Here is an 11,910-nt window from a genome sequence, read left to right as displayed (position 1 = left end):
AGTGGTGACCCGTGGCCTCCATGGAGCACAGTGCAATGGTTGCCATGGTAACGGCTGTGCATGGTCAGGGGTGACTAACTGAGCCGCAGGAGCTGGACCAATGGCCCCGTTGTCGCTGACACAGCAGTGTGAGTGCGGCTTGGGCTCCGCCCACAGGGGAATTTGACAGAGAGGCACATTGGAGCCTTCTTGTTCCTTGTTTGCTGTATGTCCTTCATTCTGGGGAAAACCCAGAGATCTGAAAAAACTGAAATGAAAACAATATGAAATTGAAAGTATTCTGTGCTAAGCACGATGAACACAGAGCACATAACGGGGGTAGGAACTGAAGGCACAGAGGGAGGGGCCAAGCCTGCACCCCTGCTTCAGAGCTAATCAGGGTGAAAGCTTCTTGGGAGCTACTGGGACCACCTCCTCCCACCCCTCATTTTACAGATGACAAGTCTGAAGCCCAGAAAGGGTCAGCGATTTGCTCAACATCACACAGCAGTGGGTAAAATAAATAAAGGCACTTTATGGTCTTTAGAGGGCTCCCCTCGTGGTAAAAAAAATCCACCTGCAATGCTGGAGACCTGGGCTTGATCCCTGGGTTGGGAAGCTCTCCTGGAGAAGGGAAAGGCTACCCACTCCAGTATTCTGGCCTAGAGAATTCCATGGACTGTATAGGCCATGGGGTTGCAGAGTCAGACATGACTGAGTGACTTTCACTTTCATGGTCTTTAGAAGCTTATGGTTTTGAGAAGCTTAAGAGAAGGGCTGATTCTAGAGCTCAGGGGTCCTTACTCCTAGTGCAGTGTGCTTTCCAAGGTAACACCCTGCCTTTTTTTCTTATGATTTATGTTTTTTGGATCTCAGTGTTTCCCAGGCAGAAAAGAATAATGTCACCGGTATCTGCTTTTTGGTGGTGTGGGCCAGAGGAGGACTGTAGGCTTGTAGTTGTGCTAACTTGGAGTCCAGCCACGGGTGTGTTACCTACCCACAGTGACTTTGAGTCAAGTTATCTTTCTCCTTTCAAGTCTTTATGTATACAGTGGAAATAACCAAAACGATAACATCTTGCTCCTAGGGGTGTGAAGATCTTATATGTAAAGTGGCTGACGTAGTCAGTGTTTGAGTTAGTTTTCATTCCTGACCTAACCTTGAGATGGAAGGGGCTTCCCCTTTGTGTACCTGACCTAACAACTAGGGAAAATTTGCAATATTGAGTGGAGTGCATATTAAATGTATGTCATTAGTGTGTGATTTCAGAAATGGTGAAGTGAAAGGCGAACAGTAAATGGGTTATAACCTCTAAACCTCCAACAGTCTGTGGTTCCTATGTGACAATAGCTAGTACTTGAAACCACAATGATAAAGCCACACAGAAATGTACCAACAGCTTTCAGAGGTGTGAATAGAGTGTATTGAATTTGAGTCAAAGGGAATTCTTCTACCATTATGTAAAAGGACTAGCAGAGTCTCATTTAGAATATCATTTTCAATTCTTATCACTTTGGTGTAAAAAGGATGTTGTACTGAAGGAGAAGGTGAAGAAAAAGCAATGAAAATGATTCAGGGACAAGAGGAACCTGGTCAGATGGAAAAGTCAGAGGATCTAGGCTTGTGTTGAAACTAAGGTGATGTCAGAGAGGCGTAGGCGACCCTTTTGAGAACATGATGAATCACCACTGCACAGATACTGCATTTGTGCTCATGAGAGAAGGGATCATGCAGGGGCAGAAATTAAGTTTTGTGCTACATCCAAGCAAATTCCCAAAGATTCTAAGGTTTATATGCATGGTATTAAATGCATTAGTTCCCTAAGGCTGTTTTAACAAAATACCACAAACGGGTGACTGAAAACAACAGAAATTTATTATCTCGTAGTTCTGGAGGCTAGAAGTCCAAAGTCAAGGTGTTGGCAGGACCAAGGTCTCTCTGGAGGATCTAAGAGAAACTCCCTTGTCTCTGCCAGCTTCTGGTGGTTGCCAGGAATTCTTGGCGTTCCTGCGCTTGCATCTGCACCCCCGAGGCTTTGCTTCCATCTTCACATGGGCTTCTTCCCTGTGTGTGTCTGTATGTCTCCTCTTCTTATAAGCATGCCACTCATATAGGATTAGGGGCCCACACTATTCCATTATGACTTCTTTTAACTAATTGCATCTCCGATGTCCCTATTTCCAAGTCAGATCACATTCAGAGGTCCCAGGACTTGAACATATATTTTTGGGGGACACAATTCAACCTGTAATACATAGAGATCATTCATTGAATAGTCCACTGAAAATTACTTTCTGCTCCCATGAGGGTGACCATGGAGATTTCTGAACACAAGATTTTTTTAATTTTTATTTTTACTTGAAAAACTTTTTGTATTTTAAAAATTGTGGCAGAAAACACAGAACAGAAATTTTACCATCTTAACTGTTTTGAAGTGTACAGTATAGCAGCGTTACTACACGTAAGACCACAGGGTATCTGGGGGCCAAGTGGGGGGCCACTGGGAGAAGACTCTGAGACGTGCCAGAGTCCAGCACAGGAGCATGAGCAAAAAACCCCACTAACTCTACAGCACTGGGCAGCGCAACTTCACTTTCGAGTAAAAGTTGCAGAGTGGGCAAGAAAACACACTCATCTGGAGATTAAAAGGAAAGAGCTGGCAAAAACAACAGCTGAAATTCATTGAATGGGGAGTAGAGGTGGGTTGTTTGGCTGTGATCCCAAAGTAGAATGGATGCTGAGAGCAGCAGAGGCTGGAGTCACTGGTTTCTTGGCTCCAGAAACTTTCCCTCCCTGGATTGGGGCATTCCCATATCCAGAAGACATGTGGTGCGCCACCAAGGAAGACAAGGGGCTTCCCTGGTGGCTCCGATGGTAAAGAATCTGCCTACAATGTGGGAGACCCAGGTTCAATCCCTGGGTAGGGAAGATCCCCTGGAGGAGGGAATGGCCACCTGCTCCAGTATTCTTTCCTGGAGAATTCACGGACAGAGGAGAGCCCTCCATGGGGTGACAATGAGTCGAACACAACTGAGCAACACACACACACACACACACCCAAGGAAGGCAGGGGGAGGGAATGGAATCTTCCAAGATCCATACCAGCTTCTGAACTTCCTGCTGTGGTTTGGGGGGGACGGCAGGGAGGAACAGCAGGCAAGGATCCCCTGGCAGAGAAACCCCTCCTCCCCTTGACTGGAAGTGTGGGGCAAGAGTGAGGACCACAGAGGATGACCAAGACTAGGACTGCATTCTCCATCTGCTTGTCCCCACTCTGCTCTCCTTCCCTCTAAATCAGAAACCTGCCATCCTTTTCCAGGGAGAGGGGAGAGAACCAGGACTTTGTGTCCCACCACCTCTTTCCCTTCATTTATTATAACTGGGTTGCAGGAGGCAACCCTCATTATCTCATGAGCTGGCTTTGAAGGCTGTCTGAAGAGGAGGCAGGCACTCTGCTGTGTGTTGGGAGGCGAGGATGCCTAGCGCCCCTTCAGAGGGGTGTTAGGGACAGAGAGTGCAGGTCTGAATGGGAGAGGGCCCGGTGCTGGGAGCCCCGAGGGTGTATGTCTATCTGGTGGATGAGGCTGTGTCCTGAGTTGTGAGCAGGAGTACCCAGGTGAGGGAGGAGGCAGGGGTCGTCCTGTGTGAAGGGACAGTGCGTGTGTCCCGTGCATGGAGCATGGGGTGTGGGGTCAGTGGGCAGTGGGCAGCCCCTGAGGCCGGAGGAGGAGGAGGAGGCCTGGACTGCATCTGGTGATGAAGGTCCACTTCTGTCTATCAAGAGGGAGATGGTGAGAGGTGTCAGAGGATGACTTAGATTACAGGCAAAAAGCAAGACTGTTCCAGTATATTGTCTAATGGCAGGCAAACTCTTAACGGTATTACGGACTGAATGTAATATCCCCTTACAATTCACATTTTGAAGCCTTAACCTCTGATGTGATTATATTCGGAGATGGATCCTTTGGGGATAGTTAGGTTTGGATGAGGTGAGGCTGGGGGTCAGTGTTCTAGAAGAAGCACCCTCTCTCTCTCTCATATGAGGATGGGGGAGGGCAGCTGTCTGCAAGTCAGGAGGAGGGCTGTCACCAGGAACCGTGTCTGCCTGCTCCTTGACCTTGGACCCCTCAGCCTCCAGACCGGTGAGAAGTAAATGTCTGTTAACACATTTTGTTACTGAACCCGAGAGCGGTTTGTGAATTGGGTCTAATACAGAGCTCAGACTGTAATGGAGAATGCCCAGATCTGTCTGAATGGGCAGAGAGAAGAAGCCCCTTGATGTCTCCAGTGCTGAAACCCCGTGGCTTTGAACCTCATCTCAACAGTTCCCAGTCGAACTGCCCCCACCCTGTACTGCGAGCGTCTGCATCTCTGCTCCCTCTGCTCTGTGCGTCCGGAGTCAGACCTGCCTTTCCCGGTCAGTGGTCGGTAGCATCCCCTCCTCGCCCACTGCGGCCACAGTGCGTGGGAGGCCAGGTTGAACCTTTAATGCGCATGGCTTGGAGCCCTTCCACAGACTCAGATGAGATGGCTCCCTCCCTCTCCTCTCTCTGCATCTCTCCCTTTTCTTCAGTTCTGTGGTCTCGTTGGTCTGAACTCCTCACTGACCTACCAATGACACCTCCCTCCCTGCGCTCCTCATCTCCAAGCTTCATGCCCAAGGTGCTGGCGCTGCCTTTTTCAAACCCTAAGCGGAGAACGGGTGCCGGCCTGGTAAACAAGCCTTTCCTGCAGCGTGGAGGAGAGCTCGCCTCGCTTCCAGAGGCAGCCGAAAGCCAGCATCGCTGGGCTGCCCGGAGCCCTGATTTCCTGGTGTGTTGTTGACACTGAACACATGAGTGCCCAGCACTTGCTGACATCGGGAGCTGTAAATGTGCCAGGAGAGGGGAGAGGCAGGCCGGCTGGGGAGCTGGGAGCCGGGCGGATAATACTGCAGCGTCGTGAATTATTTTTACGTGGATAATTAATACTGGAGAAACAATACAGCCACACAGAGCCTCCCACGAGAGAACACTGTCAGTCTCCGTATTCATTTATTCTTTTCTAACCAAATTGATGGGCCAGTCGACGGCCTTTCTAGATCCACACGGATGATGAAACTGCAAACAAGTTTCATTTAAATAATGGGCAAATCTTCCAATTAGTCAAAGCCTAATCCTCATGCCTTAAAAATGACAAACTGCTCTTACCACGGCTTCTGTTTGTTGAAAAGGTAGAAAAAAAAGTTGGGGGTGGGGGTGGGGGTGGGGTGGACCCAAATGAAAACATTGATTGAAAAAAAATTTAGATGCACAGATTCTATTGCACATTAATCTAGGGGGAGCTTTACAAAGTCAATAATTGTCATAAAGATTCATTGGTCAACATTTAGGGCCTAATTAAAAAATATATATTTTGATGGTTTTATTCCTTGAGCATCTGCCTTTTTTAAACTATTGGAATATTTTAATTTCCTTGTAAAACCATAGAGTTTTCAATAAAGGAGCATGTGTAACTGATATAAATAAGTAACTTTAAAAAATAAGTACCTTAAAGTGAATTAATTTATTATCTATATGTTTAAAGTTTTCTGCTGCTGATGAAGATAAAATGAATCCTTTACCAGATAACTGCTTCAGTTCTGGTTTAGAAATCATTCCTAAATATGTAAGAACAAATACCCTTCAACATGTTCATCACTCCTTCATCTACTCAGCAGGCATCTCTGAAACACCTAAGTCACAGGCCCTCCTAAGAAACTTAGCAACAACAACTGCCTGTCTTCTAGGAGACTGATAGGTAAATAAGCAACTGTCATACCATTAAGTTGGCCAGTCCCCTGACTCGTAGTGCTTGGCAAACCTTAATGAGAACAGGGATCACTTGAGGTCTTGTTGAAATGCAGGTTCCAAGGTAGTTGGTCTGGAGTAAGACCCAAGATTCCACACTCCTAACAGAACCCCTGGAGAGGCTGGGGACCACTCTTGGAGAACAAGGTCCCCAAAGAGGCACAGAGGGTTGTAGGATAATGGAGAGGAGGGCACTTCAGCATGTGGATTGGGGCTTGGCCATGGCAGGGCTCAGGAAATGGCCTCCTGGAAGAGTATACAAGTGAGCTGAGAGGTGAAGGAAGGAGGGGGGAGGCCTAGTTGGGGAACTCTTGGGAAGAGGGTATGTCCTCACATTCTAGCCTCAGTCTCAGAGGTTGAAGAAGCCCTGTGTTTGGAAAATCCCAATTAGTTTGATGTGGCTGGAATACAACTGAGTTAACCAGTTGCATCTGCCAAGGAGTTCATATCTCTAAATATATAGGCTTCATCAATATAAATTTGCCCTGGATAGGTTGATTTTCAAAGTGTGACCCTTGGGACTCCCCAAGACTGTTTTGGGAAGTCTATGGAGTCAAAACTGTTTTCATAATAACGTTAGATATCATTTGCTTTTTTCCACTTTTGCAATGTTTGCAATAATGGTACCAAAGCAATGATGAGACAGACTGTTGGTGCCTAATGGTTGAATCAAGGCAGTGGCCCCAAAGTGTGCTGGTATTCGTCCCATTCCTCACCACCAAACATTCAATGCAAAAAATTAAAAACAAAACTAGAAAACCAAGGAAATCCCAGTTTCAAGTAAGAACGTCTTGTGGATTCTTTGCCATCTGAGCCACCAGGGAAGCCACTAATACAGCATTAAAAAGTTATTAATTTTATTAAAGTTTGGCCCTTGGTACTGATGTTCAAGCTGGTTTTAGAAAAGCAGAGGAACCAGAGATCAAATTGCCAACATCCACTGGATCATTGAAAAAGCAAGAGAGTTCCAGAAAAACATCTATTTCTGCTTTATTGACTATGCCAAAGCCTTTGACTGTGTGGATCACAATAACTGTGTGGAAAATTCTTCAAGAGATGGGAATACCAGATCACCTGACCTGCCTCTTGAGAAATCTGTATGCAGGTCAGGAAGCAAAAGTTAGAACTGGACATGGAACAACAGACTGGTTCCAAACAGGAAAAGGAGTACGTCAAGGCTGTATATTGTCACCCTGCTTATTTAACTTATATGCAGAGTACAGCATGAGAAATGCTGGGCTGGAAGAAGCACAAGCTGGAATCAAGATTGCCGGGAGAAATATCAATAACCTCAGATATGCAGATGACACCACCCTCATGGCAGAAAGTGAAGAGGAACTAAAAAGCCTCTCGATGAAGGTGAAAGTGGAGAGTGAAAAAGTTGGCTTAAAGCTCAACATTCAGAAAACGAAGATCATGGCATCCGGTCCCATCACTTCATGGGAAATAGATGGGGAAACAGTGGAAACAGTGTCAGACTTTATTTTTTTGGCTCCAAAATCACTGCAGATGGTGATTGCAGCCATGAAATTAAAAGACGCTTACTCCTTGGAAGGAAAGTTATGACCAACCTAGATAGCATATTCAAAAGCAGAGACATTACTTTGCCAACAAAGGTCCGTCTAGTCAAGGCTATGGTTTTTCCAGTAGTCATGTATGGATGTGAGAGTTGGACTGTGAAGAAGGCTGAGTGCCAAAGAATTGATGCTTTTGAACTGTGGTGTTGGAGAAGACTCTTGAGAGTCCCTTGGACTGCAAGGAGATCCAACCAATCCATTCAGAAGGAGATCAGCCCTGGGATTTCTTTGGAAGGAATGATGCTAAAGCTGAAACTCCAGTACTTTGGCCACCTCATGCGAAGAGTTGCCTCATTGGAAAAGACTCTGATGCTGGGAGGGATTGGGGGCAGGAGGAGAAGGGGACGACAGAGGATGAGATGGCTGGATGGCATCACTGACTCGATGGACGTGAGTCTGAGTGAACTCCAGGAGTTGGTGATGGACAGGGAGGCCTGGTGTGCTGCAATTCATGGGGTCACAAAGAGTCGGACACGACTGAGTGACTGAACTGAATTGAACTGAACACATCTCTTTAGTGTTACATGTGACAAAGCAGGAAGCACATGTGAAACACTTCCATTACATAGTGGAGCCCCAGGGTTGTCTGTAGGAAGAGCATTTGTGTGATTGACTCGTGGGCTGAACTAGCTGCTTTGTTCCTGAAACACTATTGCTTGAAAATGTCTGACAGACAAACTGGTTATTCAGACTTGGATATTTGGCAGACGTTTTCTTTTAAAAATGAATGAAGGGAGCCTGTCACTTCTAGGAAAACAACTGACAGTATTTGTTGCCAGTGATAAAATCTGAGCTTTCAAGTGAAAATTAGAATTTTGGGAAACTTGAATCTGCCTCTATGAGTTCGACAGCTTCCCAATGCTTATAGACATTTTTGGTGAGGTTCATGGTGATATAAATGAATTTTTAAAAAATATTTATTTATTGAAGTATAGTTGCTATACAATATTATATAAATCTGACTCTTTGCAACCCCATGGAGTATAGTCCGCCAGGCTCCTCTGTCCCTGGGGATTCTCCAAGCAAGAATACTGGAGTGGGTTACCATGCCCTCCTTGAGGTGATCCTCCCAACTCAGGGATCAAACCCAGGTCTCCCACATCACAGGCAGATTCTTTACTGTCTGAGCCACCAGCGAAGCCCATTATGTAAGTTACAGGTATACAGTCTAGTGGTTCACAGTTTTTTAAAGGTTATACTCCATTTTATTTTGTTGTTGTTGTTCAGTTGCTAAAGTCATGTCTGATTCTTTGCAACCCCATGGACTGTAACCCACCAGGCTCCTCTGTCCTTCACTATCTCCCGGGGTTTGCTCAAATTCATGTCCATTGAGTGGGTGATGCTATCTAACCATCTCATCCTCTGCCACCCCCTTCTCCTTTTGCCTTCAATCTTTCCTAGCATCAAGGTCTTTTCCAATGAGTTGGCTCTTTGAATCAGAAGGCCAAAGTATTGGAGCTTCAGCTTCAGCATAGTCCTTCCAATGAATATTCAGGTTTGATTTCCTTTAGGATCGATAGATTTGATCTCCTTGCTGTACAAGGGACTATCAAGAGTCTTCTCCAACACCACAGTTTGAAAGCATCAATTCTTTGATATTCAGCCTTCCTGATGGTCCAACTTTCACATTGGTACATGACTACTGGAAAAGCCATAGCTTTGACTAGATGGATCTTTGTCAGCAAAGTGATGTCTCTGCTTTTTAATACACTATCTAGGTTTGTGATAGCTTTTCCAAGGAGCAAGCATCTTTTAATTTCACTCCATTTATAGTTATTATAAAGTATTGGCTATATTCCCCGTGGTGTACAGTATATCCTGGTAGCTTATTTTATGTTTAATAGTTCGTACCTTAGTCCCCTACCCTTATACTACTTCTCCCTCCTTTCATCTCTCCACTGGTAACCACTAGCTTGTTATCTATATCTGTGGATCTGCTTCTTTTATGTTATATTCACTAGTTTGTGATATTTTTATGTTCCACATATAGGTGATATCAAACAGTATTTATCTTTCTCTGTCTAACTTGTTTTACTTAACGCAATGCCTCCAAGTCCGTCCATGTTTCTGCAAATGACAAAATATCATTGGTATTATGGCTGAGTAATATTCCATTGTGTGTGTATATACCACGTCTTCTTTATCCATGCATCTGTTGATAGACGCTTAGGTTGCTTCCATATCCTGGCAGTTGTAAATAATGCTGCTGCTGTCTGGCAGTTGTAAATAATGCTGCCGATATATGGTCCATGTATCTTTTCGAATTAGTGTTTTTGTTTTCAGATATATACCCAGGAGTGGAAATGCTGAGTCACAGGGTAGTTCCATTTTCAGTTTTTTGGGAAACCTCCATACTGCTTTCCATGGTGGTGGCACCAATTTACATTCCCACCAACAGTTTGTGAAATTTCCCCTTTCTCCACACCCTTTCCACACATTTGTTATTTGTGTTCTTTTTGAGAATAGTCATCCTAACAGGTATGAGGTGATATCTCATTGTGGCTTTGATTTGCATTTCCCTGCTGATTAGCGGTGTTGAGCACCTTTTCACGTGTTTATGCACTTTTGATATTATGTAATAACAGAGCCAACAACTGGAAGGCATGCATGAGTCAGTAAACCAATCTTTTCCAAATGATCAGTGCATGAGTGAAAGATCCATTTGAAGTGTGATGAATGGATTTAATACAAACACACACAGGGAAAAGTTCATCAATATACTTTTGGATTCCATATTCCAACTAACCTTTAAGAAATGACCACTGTTGGGTTTTGGCACAGTATTGAAGAATATCCACAATTATCTTAAATGGCTATAAAATACTCTGCCCTTTTCCAACTGCACATCTTTGTCAGATTGTATTTTCTTCATATGCATCAACCAAAATAAATATCTCAACAGACTAAATGCAGGGAAGAAATGAGAATTCAGCTATGCTCTGTTAAGCCAGATATTAATGAGGTTTGTGAAACTACAAAGCAATGTCATCCTTGTCACTATTTTCTGTTTAGAAAATAGTTGTTTTCTCACAAAATCAAATAATTTTGGCAGTATGTGATAGACTTATTTTTTGAAAAAGTAAAGTAATAAATATTTTAAAATTATCAGTTTCAATTTCTATTATGTATTAATCAATATATAAAATCCCCATGAACCAAAATTCTTTGGGGTCCTCAATAAATTTTAAGAATTTTAAAAAGTCCTAAAACTAAAAATTTTGAGAATGAATATTTTGAATTACACATTTATAGAGACAGAGATGGGAAAAAGATAGATATTTTTGCTTTCCCTGTGTTCCACTTGTGAACAAGTATCATCAGCATCTATAGAGTTGCTCAAGCCTTATATCTAGAAATTATTCAGTGGTTAATCCCCACCCTAGTGAACCACCTGGTCCTGTTGGATCCCCTTCTCAGCCCTTGTGCTCACCAGCCTCACCCACAGCCCAGACAAAGCTGAGGAGGTTGCAGATTTCTTCTGCTCATCAGCAGGCAAAGGGGAGAACAGAAAATGGGGAAAAGGAAGGTCCCCTTTCCTTCCATGCCCAGGTGATAAAAATTTCAGCAGATCAACAGGTCCTGATGTGTATTATCTATTTAGATTTCTAGCATCATTCCTAGGAATTTGGGTGTCATTAAAATGTTCCCACAATAGCTGTGGACCCTGAGGTAATAGGTAATGGGACACCCTCACCCCTTAGGTTTATTGAGGATGGAAAGTATTTTCAGTTTCTAAGTTACTCCATAAGCGCTAGAGCTGAAGCCATGTGATGCCACGTTGGGCCACAGATTTGATCAATGTAGTTCAAGAACTGCTTCACAAGGGCAGGGGCTTTGTTGTTGCTGTTTAGTTGCTAAGTCATGTCCAGTTCTTCATGACTCTGTGGACAGTAGCCCTCCAGGCTCCTCTGTCCATGGGCTTTCCCAGGCAAGAATACTGGAGTAGGTTGCCATTTCCTACTCCAGGAGATCTTCCCAACCCAGGGATCGAACCTGCATCGCCTGCAGTGGCAGGCGGATTCTTTACCATGGAGACACCAGTGAAGCCCTAGGACAGGGGCATCGGGTGTTTAATGGAATTACCTAGTAGTTGAGATGGCAGTTTGGGGATTATTTAGCAGGTTGGCTGAGAAATGGTAGCTTAGTGAGGACAGATACTGAATTATGTGCTTTATTTATGTAATATGTGTTTTGTTTTGTTTTTTGTTTTTTTGGACTGTTTATCTGATACAGCATCAGGTAAAAGGTGGAAAGGATTTTAATAAAATGCTACAGTAATATAAGAATCTTAACTTCATTAGATATGTCAGAAGCAATAAGAGCGCAGCAAGTCTAGAGCATCATGAATATTTTGGGCACCAGATCACCAGAGTGGACACTGTTAATCCTTACGATACTGTGGCTTTGAACCAGTTTCAAAGTTGTGAAAAAGACTGTTTTTGTGTCAACTCAAAAAGAAAAATATACATGCATATTTAGATTTCAGTTCAGTTCAGTTCACTCACTCAGTCGTGTCCGACTCTTTG

The sequence above is a fragment of the Bos javanicus genome, chromosome 9 (assembly GCF_032452875.1).
Source record: "Bos javanicus breed banteng chromosome 9, ARS-OSU_banteng_1.0, whole genome shotgun sequence".
In the NCBI taxonomy this organism is placed as follows: Eukaryota; Metazoa; Chordata; class Mammalia; order Artiodactyla; family Bovidae; genus Bos; species Bos javanicus.
This window is presented reverse-complemented; position numbering follows the sequence as displayed.